This window comes from Rutidosis leptorrhynchoides, chromosome 3 (assembly GCF_046630445.1).
Source record: "Rutidosis leptorrhynchoides isolate AG116_Rl617_1_P2 chromosome 3, CSIRO_AGI_Rlap_v1, whole genome shotgun sequence".
In the NCBI taxonomy this organism is placed as follows: Eukaryota; Viridiplantae; Streptophyta; class Magnoliopsida; order Asterales; family Asteraceae; genus Rutidosis; species Rutidosis leptorrhynchoides.
Genome location: NC_092335.1, coordinates 237,419,709 through 237,432,117, shown reverse-complemented (window position 1 = coordinate 237,432,117; position 12,409 = coordinate 237,419,709). Strand labels below are relative to the sequence as shown.

At 34.7% G+C, this 12,409-nt stretch overlaps 1 non-coding gene across 1 annotated transcript; it reads right to left on the bottom strand.

Annotated features, from left to right (window-relative positions):
* Positions 1–5,174: 5,174 nt before the first annotated feature.
* LOC139903216 (small nucleolar RNA R71) lies at positions 5,175–5,281 on the bottom strand. Its single transcript, XR_011778054.1, has one exon. It is a non-coding gene; the product is annotated as a small nucleolar RNA R71 (small nucleolar RNA).
* Positions 5,282–12,409: the final 7,128 nt, after the last annotated feature.

Here is a 12,409-nt window from a genome sequence, read left to right as displayed (position 1 = left end):
GCTAGAAAGTTGATACTTGACTTCCCCCATTTGGCCATATGGCCGTCGGCCTTGAGGTGGGTAAAAGAGGGATTCAAATTTTTTTTTGTGATACATATCTACTAGTATTCTCTCATTTCACTTCACTTTTCACACACACAAAAATACTTACACTTCTCTCTCATTTTTCTCTCTAATTTGGTAAGTTACAAGCTTTACTTCTCCTTTCTTTTTCTCTTCAAAAACCGAACATATACATACATCATCATCATCATTTCCTTGTTTTAATACTTGTTCTTTGTTGTTGTTTAAGTTACTTGTTGTTTGTTGTTTGTTACTCACTAGTTGTAAGAATCAAACTATCTAGTTTATTCTTCATATTATCTTGTTATTTCAAGAACAAACAAGAACCTAAACTTTCTAGCTTATGATTCTACAATTAATGTTTTCAAGATTTAAAGTTCATAACTTTCATATTCATACTTGTGTTCATGTTTGTAGACTTAAATCCTAAGATTCAAACTTTGATTTGAATCTTCCTAAGTATGAAACAAAACATGAACATAATACTTGTACTTTAGTTTATTTTCCTTCTTTTGTAAGTACTTTAAAGTTTGTGATGTTGTTATTTTGGTCAAGTATTAGTAGTTAATCTTGATCTCATTTTTCTTGAACCAAAGTTAACTTTGTAAGTTCAAAGAACATGGAAGTATAACTTTCTAGTTATAACTTCATATACTTATGTTGGATCTAAGTTTATATAACTTATGGTCTTCTAATTTTGTTGTAAATAAGAGCTTACAAGCTTACATACATTTTTTAAGTTGAAAATCTAAGTTTCATAACTTATGGTTTCATTAAAAGTGTAGATCCAAGTTTTGTAACTTAGGATCTAACTTAAGAACACTAGATCTAGACTTTCTAGTCTAGGATCTTTAAGATCTATCTAAGATCTAAGTTCTACAATTTATGATCTTGATTATTTAGTTTACTTTCAAGTTTATAGCTTAATATTACTTTTGTAACTCATGTACGTGTCGGATCTAAGATCTTGATGTAACTTTGGTTCATCAAACTACATACAACTCTTAAGTGAGTTGTGCTACATATCTTAGACTTACACTAGTGTTATGATGGTCAAACCTTGGTTAATATGATGCAAACACATCAACAAGTTCTACACTTGAAGCTATAAGCATCAAGGATGAGAACCGTGATGAGCATCGAGCACCAAGAACCCACCGGAACACTTAACCTACTATTTTTCGGGTCTGATCAGAATATCTGGGCTACTGTAAAGTTGAGTTTCAGTTATTTTGGTTCGATTAGATTATTTTGCGTTTAGACCTCGTCTTAATCCGAGTTACGATTTAGGATCTATGGCCTCCCGAAAGTCACTACACCCTATTAACGTTGTGCTGAAATTTCTGACCTACTCGCACTTAAACCGTCACCGCAGTCAAACGAAGACGAGTTTGGTTCTGTAAATTGGTCAGTACCTAGGGTACTCACATACAGAGCCATGGCCACTAGTCTCACCTCATTTCAGTTTGTATAGAGGTCGTGGTGACTGAACGAAGCCAGCCTTTGTTTTAAACCCTAGTCTTGACTTAAAACTTACTATACACTTTTTGATAAATGATGAATGATGATGATACTTAAGACCTAATTTACATACATTTAAACCTTTGGGAATGATTTACTGACTTAGTAACTTTTGACTTAGGTTGAGGACTTTTCGGACCAACCACTTTGCTTACCTTTTCGCGTATCGACTTTTACTACTTTCCACTGTGAGTTATAGCATCTCTTTTTACTTTAACTATTCTGGGAACTGAGAATACATGCACATTTTACGTTTTACATACTAGGCACGAGTACTTAAACTTTATATATGTGTGGGTAATACAACGGCATAAACTTTCCCCTTAGCTCGGTAACGTTTAGTCATCGGTCTTTGAACCGGTGAACGCGAATATTAGATATGGATCCATAGGGTTTGACATCCCCACTCGGGCTAGTAGCGCTAGCATTTAACGGGTGTTTAATACTTCGTAAACATACGCACTCGCCATGTGTACTTTTAGGGGGTGATAAACGTTAAGTTAGTTACCAAGTGCCCACAGTTAAACATATACTTTTCATACTGTTTTGAAACGCCGTTGAAGCACTGAAGTCTCGTGGCCTACCTTACATTACTGTTATACTTAAACTATAGCTCACCAACCTTTGTGTTCACATTTTTAAGCATATTTTTCTCAGGTGCTTAAGGGTTGCTTGCTTCCACTGTACTAGTCATGCTTTGTAGACACCCGCTGCGCTTGTTAGAGTTGTCACCGCATGAAACATTTTATTTGCATTCAAACTATGTTACCTTTTGAAACAATGATTTGTAACGACCATTGGGTCACGTACTATTACTAATTCATTTTGTTCACTGAAGCATACTTTTGTTGTAAGACATTTGATGTTGGTTAAGACATCACCTTTATTCATGAATGCAAACTTTTTTTTTAAACAGCATATAGTATTTGACCTTGTAATGATCCTGTTACTAATGATTCGTACACGATAGTTTGTACGGAAGTTTAAATAAGCATAATTCCTTTATTTCATATTTCATCGTACTTTTATTTATCGTCATTTTATTTATCGTACTTTAAATTATTGCACTTTTATTTATCGCACTTTTATTTATCGTCATTTACTTTACGCTTTAAATTAAGTCATTTGTATATTTAATATTTTACATTAGGTTTTAATTGCTACTTAAGACATAAAATTGAAAAACCGGTCATTAAACGGTAAAACCCCCTTTTATAATAATAATAATAATACTACTTATATATATATATATATATATATATATATATATATATATATATATATATATATATATATATATATATATATATATATATATATATATATATTTTTATATACAAATATAGTTTAAAATATAATATAGCGTTAAATTTAGTTGTTTCCCTGTGGAACGAACAGGACTTACTAAAAACTACACTACTCTACGATTAGGTACACTGCCTATAAGTGTTGTAGCAAGGTTTAAGTATATCCATTCAATAAATAAATAAATAACTTGTGTAAAATTGAATCATATTTAATAGTTTTTTGTAGCAAAATATAATCTATTTCGTATACTACCCTGCACACATCAAGTATTTTTGGCACCGCTGCCGGGGAACTTCAACAACGCTGAAAGCGAAACGCTATAAAAAAATTTTATTAAATTTTTAATCTATTTTTGTAAAAATATAGTAAGTTTTAAATATTAAAAACAAAAATATAAAAACATAAAAAAAAGAAAGAAAAATATATTTCTATATTTTTAAGAGTTAAAAATAAAAAGTTCATATTTATTAAAAGGTATAAAAGCTAATAAGTAATATTTTTTTTATATAAGTTTTATTATATTTTTTATAAATTAAAAAGTTAAAAATCAAGTGAAAAAAAAGTAAAACGAAAAGAAAAAAAAAACGATTTGGGCCTGCGAAATTTGAAGCTGCATCTCAGTTGAACCTGCATCTCATGCGATCGCATGAGCTGGCAAGGTTAAACCCATGCGACCGCATGGTTGAGTCTGACAGGAGAGAAACCTAGTACGCCAGAATTACAGTTTAGGTTTTTAATTAATTATTATTATTACTACTTAACCTAATTAGGGTTTAATTTAATATAATTAGTTTTAGTCTATTTTTGTAATATTAAGTATTAATTAGTTTTATTAATTTATAAATTTAATACTTTTATAATATAATTATATAAAAATAATATTTTTATAAAAATTGTATTTTTATAACTTTAAGTTTTATTTCCATATTTCGTATATTTTTAATCGTTTAATCGTAATTTGTATATTTTTCGTTCCTAATTAGTTTTAAGATTAGTTTTTGCCGTAGTTAATTTATATTTCTACATCTTTAGGCTTTGCCGTAAAATCGCTTAGGTACTTTTTCTTTAGACTAAGATTTATGTGCTTTAGAATTTTGCGACGCTTTTTTAAAATTTTAGTGCCTTTTAAGTTATTGCCGTTTTGGATATAGAATTCCTTTAACCTTTAATACCTTTAGACGTAAGTTTTAATTCTTTGTTTTTAGACTTTTAAGTTTCGACGCTGTATTTTATTATTATTATTTTTCGACTTTTATTTTTCGACGCTTATTTTTCGACCTCTTATTTTTTGACGCGCTTTTCTTTTTCATTTCGACGCTCTAGTTTTTAGGACATAGATTTTATCTTCTTTAAATTTCGACGAAAAATTATTTTAAGCGGTTAAATTGATGGACATCCAAAATTTTCTGCTTCGTAGTAATAGTTGGATTTGTTCGTGGCTGAGTTGTGGATTTTCCGACTTAAAGGATCCTGGCTCCCTGCTGCATCTTTTGGCTATTCGAAACGTGGGCAAAAGCAGAAAAGTCTATTAATTTGATAACTTATATAATTTTTATCTTTATAACTAATAGGATATTCAGTGAATGCACCGAGCAAAACGTTCACCACCTTTCATACGTTCACCACCTGTAACTCGATCAAGACATCTAGCCAATATTGTCGCCATTGATTTTTCTTTAGAATCATCAAATCAACCAAGTACTCCAATACAAATTTCTGATAATCCATTTTTTGAACCCGACCTCACAATTGAGAATCCGGAGGATATTCAGGGACAATTCAGAGATCCTGAACCACTAATCATTCCTCCTGAACCACAAATCACTCATCCAGAGATTGTCGAGGAAGAAACCATTAAGTCAGAATCTTCTAGTGATTCAGATTCAACAAATTCAATCATGGAAAATCTGGAACCTCTAAGTATGAAAGACCGAATGAGAGTTAAACGCACTAGCCAAGGTCATGCCATTACTCAACCAGACATTAATGCACCAGATTATGAAATCAAAGGATAAATCCTACACATGGTAACTAATCAATGCCAATTTAGTGGTGCGCCGAAGGAAGATCCAAACAAACATCTTCGTACCTTTAATAGGATCTGTACTCTATTTAAGATCAGAGAAGTTGAGGATGAACAGATCTATCTCATGTTATTTCCCTGGACTTTAAAGGGAGAAGCCAAAGATTGGTTAGAATCGTTACCTGAAGGGGCGATTGACACATGGAATGTTTTAGTTGAAAAATTTCTTAAACAATTCTTTCTGGCATCTAAAGCCGTGAGACTTCAAGGAGAAATTGTTACGTTTACGCAGAAGCCAAATGAAACTCTATATGAGGCATGGACAAGATTCGGAAAGTTGTTGAGAGGATGTCCTCAACATGGTTTAGATACTTATCAAATAGTACAAATATTCTATCAAGGATGCGACATTACTACACGAAAAGACATCAATATAGCAGCTGGTGGTTCCATTATGAAGAAAACCACAACTGAAGCTTACAAAATTATTGATAACACTGCTTCCCACTCACATGAGTGGCATCAAGAAAAAGACATCGTTAGATCATCTAAAGCGGCTAGAGCCGATTCTAGCCATGACTTTGATTCCATTTCCGCAAAGTTAGATGCTTTCAAGAGACGAATGGAAAAGATGACTAAGGATATTCACGCAATACGAATTAGTTGTGAACAGTGTGAAGGACTACATTTGACAAAAGATTGTCACAGTATTGAACAAACAATGGAACAAAGAGAGAATGTATCATACATGAACCAAAGGCCTGGAAATAATTATCAAAGTAATTATCAACCGCCAAGACCAAACTACGATCAAAATCAGAATTATAACCGAAATGTTCCATACAACAACCAACAAGGTCCTAGCAATCAACAAGTATCTAACAATACTTACAATCAGCAAAGACCTATTTTTCCAAATAAACCACCACAAATCGATGATAAAAAGACAAATTTAGAAGATATGATATCGAAGCTAGTTGAATCTCAAACGCAGTTTTTCACATCCCAGAAACAAACTAATGAACAAAATGCTCAAGCATTTAGAAATCAACAAGCTTCTATTCAAAATCTGGAACAAGAAGTAAGAAACCTAGCAAGATTGATAGGTGAAAGAAAACTGGGGAGTCTACCTAGCGATATAAATGCTAACCCCCGAAATGAAACAGCTAAAGCCATTACCACAAGAAGTGGTATTACACTTAAACCACCTGAAATGCCTGTAATTTCTGATGACTCTATTCCTATTACACAGCCACCACAACCTGAGCAAGATAAAGAAACAGAACCAGTAGTTGAAAAGGTTAATGAAGATAACACAGTTAAGGCTAAACCTTAGGCTAAACCATACCAACCACCGCTTCCTTACCCGAGTAAAATGAGAAAAGAAAGACTTGAAGCCGAGCAATCCAAATTTTTGGATATGATTAAACAAATAAATGTCAACCTTCCTTTCATTGATGTGATTTCAGGAATGCCAAGATATGCCAAATTCCTGAAAGATCTAATCACAAATAGAAAGAAAATGGAAGAACTCTCGGCTGTTACAATGAATGCTAATTGTTCTGCAGTGCTGTTAAATAAGCTACCTGAAAAATTATCAGATCCAGGAAGTTTCACAATTTCATATTTTCTGGGTAGTCTTAGTTCAATAGAAGCATTGGCAGACTTAGGTGTGGTGGGATTTAACAAGTTTTAATATACTTAAAACATTTCATTAACAAATAAAGCGGAAGCATTTAATTACCATTTTAGAACATTGCATATCTTTAACCAATTAAAGTTAAATCCCAATTAGGATCAAGTTATGAAATAAACTTACAAACTACAAGCAAGAAAAGAGTTTATACCTACTCCAAGTTTGATGATAAGTGATGAAGATGATGATGATGAATGGAGCTTCAAAATGATGAAACCTCAAGGAGAAATACCACAAGCTAAGCACCAACGCCTTGTACTTTGGTTAGGATTTATTCAACACTTGAAAATGAGCTTGGAAAAAAAATTAGAACTCCCTTTTGTGCCTTGGAAGCTCACGGCTAGCAGCAAATGGGGAGAGGGAGTGCAGAATTTTTCCTTGCTAACTTGATATGTTTGAATGCATGTATGTCTCTCTCCCCAACAAGCCTTGGTTAAGGACTTAAACATGCACATTGTGATCTCAAAAGTAACAAAAGACTAGCATGGGTTATTCCCCTTGGAGTCCATAAAAAAAATGTCCACCATGGGAGTATTATAATACCATTTGCAATTTTTATAAACTTGTTATAAAATACCATGTCTTTATTAAGTTACTTGCATATATTATAATTCATTTATAAAATATAACACAACATAATTATTTAAACCTATAAATAATTAAATATAAATTATCCAAATAATTTATCTCAAGTGATAATATTTTAGAAAACCGATTTTCCAAAGTTCAAGTGTCGCGTATTTATTTAACGATCCAAACGTTAAGATTAAATACATATAAGGTGTCGGTAAGCTTGTTATTGGGCATGACCCGACTTGGATCACAACACATTAGCCACATTAATTTAATATGTCTCTCGGGCATAAGAAAAACCTTCAATCTCCCACTTGCACGAGAAACATAAGAAATTAATGCAAGTGATGGATACCACCTAACGACCGTCCATCACCCCCAATATGTTATGACTTTGTGCCATTCAATAACATCATCCCTTTCGAGTTCCCATCTCGAATATGATTAGGTGAATCTTTTCATTATATCCTTTCATCCTAGATGTCATGTTAAATCCAAGAGACACAGAGTGATCAATCTCTTCTAGATTTAACTTTATCAGGCCTTAGACATCTGACTCTCAACGAATAAGAGGGACAAATTTCATCTTGACTACATAAGTCCTAAATATGTACTTTGCATTATACCTGAGCTCTTCCTTATGAACTACCATATTTCAGAATAGCCAAGGAAAGAATCAAGGCATAATACTTGGTAAATATCCGAACCCAATATGTATCTCAAGTTAGAGGATACAATGATATTCGCATTTACTCAAGATTACATGTGATCAACCACAAAGGCTCCATTTAGTAAGTCTTGAGGGCGGGTCTTCCAATATTTGTATTCCACAAATATCTATGAACCTTGGTTGAAACCTTGCACCACATTCATCCCGTGAATGTATGCCAATCCGAGTTCATAATAGTTTAAACCTCACACTTGCTCCCACAAATGTGATCGACTACGGAATTTAGAATAATTACTTATTCATGGATAAAATATGCAAAATAGGAACCTGACTCAAGATTAATAAATTAACACCATAATTATATTAATGAGTTTGAACCACTTCATTCCATTACAATACATAAAACAGATCACAACCAATCACTAGAATATCGAAGCCCTAATGCACTTACAGGCCCTTGATGTTTTGCACCATGTAAGAGCTTCATGAGTGGATCCGCTATGTAGTGTGAACTTGATGTTTTGCACCATGTAAGAGCTTCATCTGTGTGAACTTTGTGAATACATATCTTTCCCTTTTCAACTTCATCCCTTATGTAGTTGAATCTCCGATCAATGTGACGGGTCTTTTGGTGAGCACGAGGTTCCTTGATTTGAGCAATCACACCCTCATTGTCATAAAAGATCTCAAGAGGGTCCTGAATGGAAGGGACTACTCCTAAGTCATCGATGAATTTCTTCATCCATGCAGCTTCTTGAGCTGCCAATGAGGCGGCGATGTACTCCGACTCTGTAGTGGATAAAGCAACAACATCCTGTTTTGAACTCTTCCAAGAGACCGCACCTCCATTTAACGTGAAGATATACCCGGACTGTGATCGAGAATCATCTCGATCAGTTTGGAAACTCGTGTCCACGTAACCTTTTACAGCGAGTTCCTCTTCACCAGACCCATATATTAGAAAAATATCCTTAGTCCTCCTAAGGTATTTCAATATACTTTTAACCGCAATCCAATGACTGTTTCCTGGGTTATTCTAGCATCTACTGGTCTAGTACATATCATTGCATACATGATTGACCCAATAGCAGATGCGTATGGGACTTTCTTCATTTTCTCTTGTTCATCTTTCGTGGTAGGGCACTGAGATGAACTGAGAAGCGTTCCTCTTTGAATAGGTACCAAACCTTTCTTAGAGTTCTCCATCTTGAACCTTTTCAAGATCTTTTCAATGTATGCACTTTAATTCAAACCTATCAGTTTCTTGGATCTATCCCTGTAGATCTCAATCCCCAAAATGTATTGTGCTTCTCCAAGATCCTTAATGGAGAAACATTTACTTAGCCAAGTTTTAACACCTTGCATTGCCGGGATATCATTTCCAAATAACAATATATCATCTACATATAGTACAAGGAACATGATAGTGCTCCCACTAGCTTTCTTGTATACACAAGCTTCATCACCATTTTTAATGAAGCCAAATTTCTTGGCCTCCTCATTAAAACGATGATTCCACATTCTAGATGCTTGTTTCAATCCGTAGATTGACTTCTTTAACTTGCATACCTTTTTAGGATATTTCGGATCAACACAACCTTCAGGCTGAACCATATAGATATCTTCCTCAAGATGTCCATTTAGGAAAGCGGTCTTAACATCCATTTTCCATATTTCATAATCATAATGAGTAGCAATGGCAAGTAATATCCTAATAGACTTTAGCATTGCCACAGGCGAAAAAGTTTCATCATAGTCAACCCTTGAGTTTGAGTGAAACCTTTTGCTACAAGTCTAGCTTTGTATGTATCCAAGTTACCATGTATGTCAGTTTTCATCTTAAAAAGCCATTTACAATCAACTAGCCTTGAGCCAGCAGGTTGTGCAACAAGTTCCCAAACTTGGTTGTCATACATGGATTGCATCTCAGCGTTCATGGCTTCCTGCCATTTATCTTTATCAATCCTTGATAAAGCATCTTGGTAGTTTGTTGGTTCATCCAAATCAACCGCATAGCAACCATCCATGAGAAACCCATATCTCTCAGGAGGATTACTAATCCTACCAGATCTGCGAACGTCTTGTATACTTTGATCATCCATTTGATCATTCTCAACATTTTCATGTTGAGTGCTAGTGTCAACGAATTATGTATCATCTACTTGATCTTGAACCTCTTTAAGATCTATCTTCCTTTCAATATTACCTTCCATTAGGAACTTAGTTTCAAGGAATTCAGCCTTCCGAGCAACAAATACATTCTGTTCAGATGGATCATAGAAATAATATCCCATATCATCCTTGGGATATCCTATGAAGATACACTTCGTGGATCGAGCATTCAACTTATTAGGGATGTAACGCTTAGGATAAGCTTCACATCCCCATACCTTTAAGTATGATAGAGATGGAGGTTTTTCAAACCACATCTCATGAGGAGTTCGTTCCACTTTCTTGGTTGGGGCCATATTTAAAATACGAGCCGCGGAGCATAGACAATAACCCTAAAATGATAGAGGTAACGAGCTTCTAGCCATCATTCATCGAACCATATCCATTAGGGTTTCGGAAACTCCATTAAGTTGGGGTGTTCCGGGTGGAGTAAGTTGCGAGATAATGCTACAACTTCTAAGATGATCCTGGAAAGCATCGCTTAGGTATTCACCTCCTCTATTGGTTCGAAGTACCTTGATTGTCTTATTGAGTTGATTTTGTACTTCGTTTTGATATTCCTTGAATGCTTCAAAAGTTTCGTCCTTGTGTCTTAATAAGTAGACATATCCAAAATGACTAAAGTCATCAATGAAAGTAACGAAGTATCTTTCACCATTCCTAGTTATGGGCTTAAAGGGTCCACATACATCCGAATGTATTAATCCCAATAAGTCTTTAGCCCTTTCATTGTTCCCTTTGAAAGGTGCTTTAGTCATTTTGCCTTGTAAACAAGATTCACATACATCAAACTAGTGTAGTTCATTTGATTTCAAAAGTCCATTCTTTTGAAGTGTATGCATTTGATTCTTGTTTATGTGACCAAGGCGACAATGCCATAAGTAGGAATCACTCAAATCCCTTTTGAGTTTCTTGGTGTTTGCATGGTATATTGAGCTATTGTATTATGTGTCATCATGAACCAATTTATAAATAGCATTCAAAGGCGAAGCCTTGAAATAGAAAACATTATCTAAAGAAACATGGATATCATCATTAATGAAATTAAGATTAAAACCATATTGTTTCAAACGAGATACAGAAATAATGTTTCGAGATAAATCGGGTGCATACAAAATATTTTTCAAAATAAGCTCCAAACCATTTGGAAGCTTCAAAATAAAGTCTCCTTGAGCTACTACGTGCACCTTAGCTCCATTTCTAATGAAGAGACTTAATGTACCCGCTTCTTGCTTACTTCTTTTGAACCCCTACATAGAATTTCAAATGTGAGTTCCACATCCTGTATCTAATACCCATGTATTAGAAGAAGTAATACTAAGCTCAATGTATACCATATATACATTATCTGAGGTTTGCCCTGCATCCCTATTTTCTTTCAACTCCTTTAGGTAGACCGGGCAGTTGCGTTTCCAGTGACCCATTTCACCGCAACCAAAGTACGGATCTTCCTTAGGGTTTTCTTTACCAACAACCTTTTGCTTAGGGTAACCATCTTCCCTTTTCCCTTACCCTTGCCTTGGTAGGTGGGTCCTTTCCTCTTAGCCACCTTTGGCTTAGAAGTGTTATTGATATTGGACCCGCCTTCATTGATCATAAACATGGGTGAAGCCCTTTTACCCATGTTCGCTTCGGCCATCTTAAGCATGGCATGTAATTCGCCAATGCTCTTATCCCAACTATTCATGTTGTAATTCATTACAAATGTGTCAAACCTCTTTGACAAGGAATTAAGGATAAGGTCCGTGGCTAATTCATTAGACACGTTGCAGTTTAGACGGTTCGCTCGATCAATTAGGCTTTTCATCTTAAGGACATAAGATGAAATGGATTGGGAGTCGTCCATCCGACATGCATGAAGCGCTCGAACCGTTTCGAAGTGCTCGACACGAGCTTGTTGAAGGGACATCTCCTTCAACTGTGTGATCATGTCATATGCACTATGATGCTCGAAGTCCTTTTGGAGTTCGGGTATCATAGTCCCAAGCATAAGGCAAGCGACTTGCACCGAATCGGTGCAATACTTATCCCAATAAGCCATGCCTTTCGTATCATCCTCGTCCGGTTGATCAAGAATGGGGTCTTCCAACACATACGCCATGTCCTTAAGTTTGAGGACAATTCTTAGATTGCGAAACCAATCCATGAAATTCGTATGGTTGAGTTTTTCCTTTTCGAGGATTGACCTCAACGATAGGTTGTTAAAGTTGATTGGTGCGTTTGGAATGTTTTTGTTATTGGCGGCCATCTACAAAATTTAACAAAGTTGTTTAAGTATTAATTTTATTTTAACAATCAATACCCTTTAAATCCAATTGATATTTATTAAATTTTAGAATCCAACGGTAAACCAAATTTTGGTTAGGTGACCTTTATCCCGTCA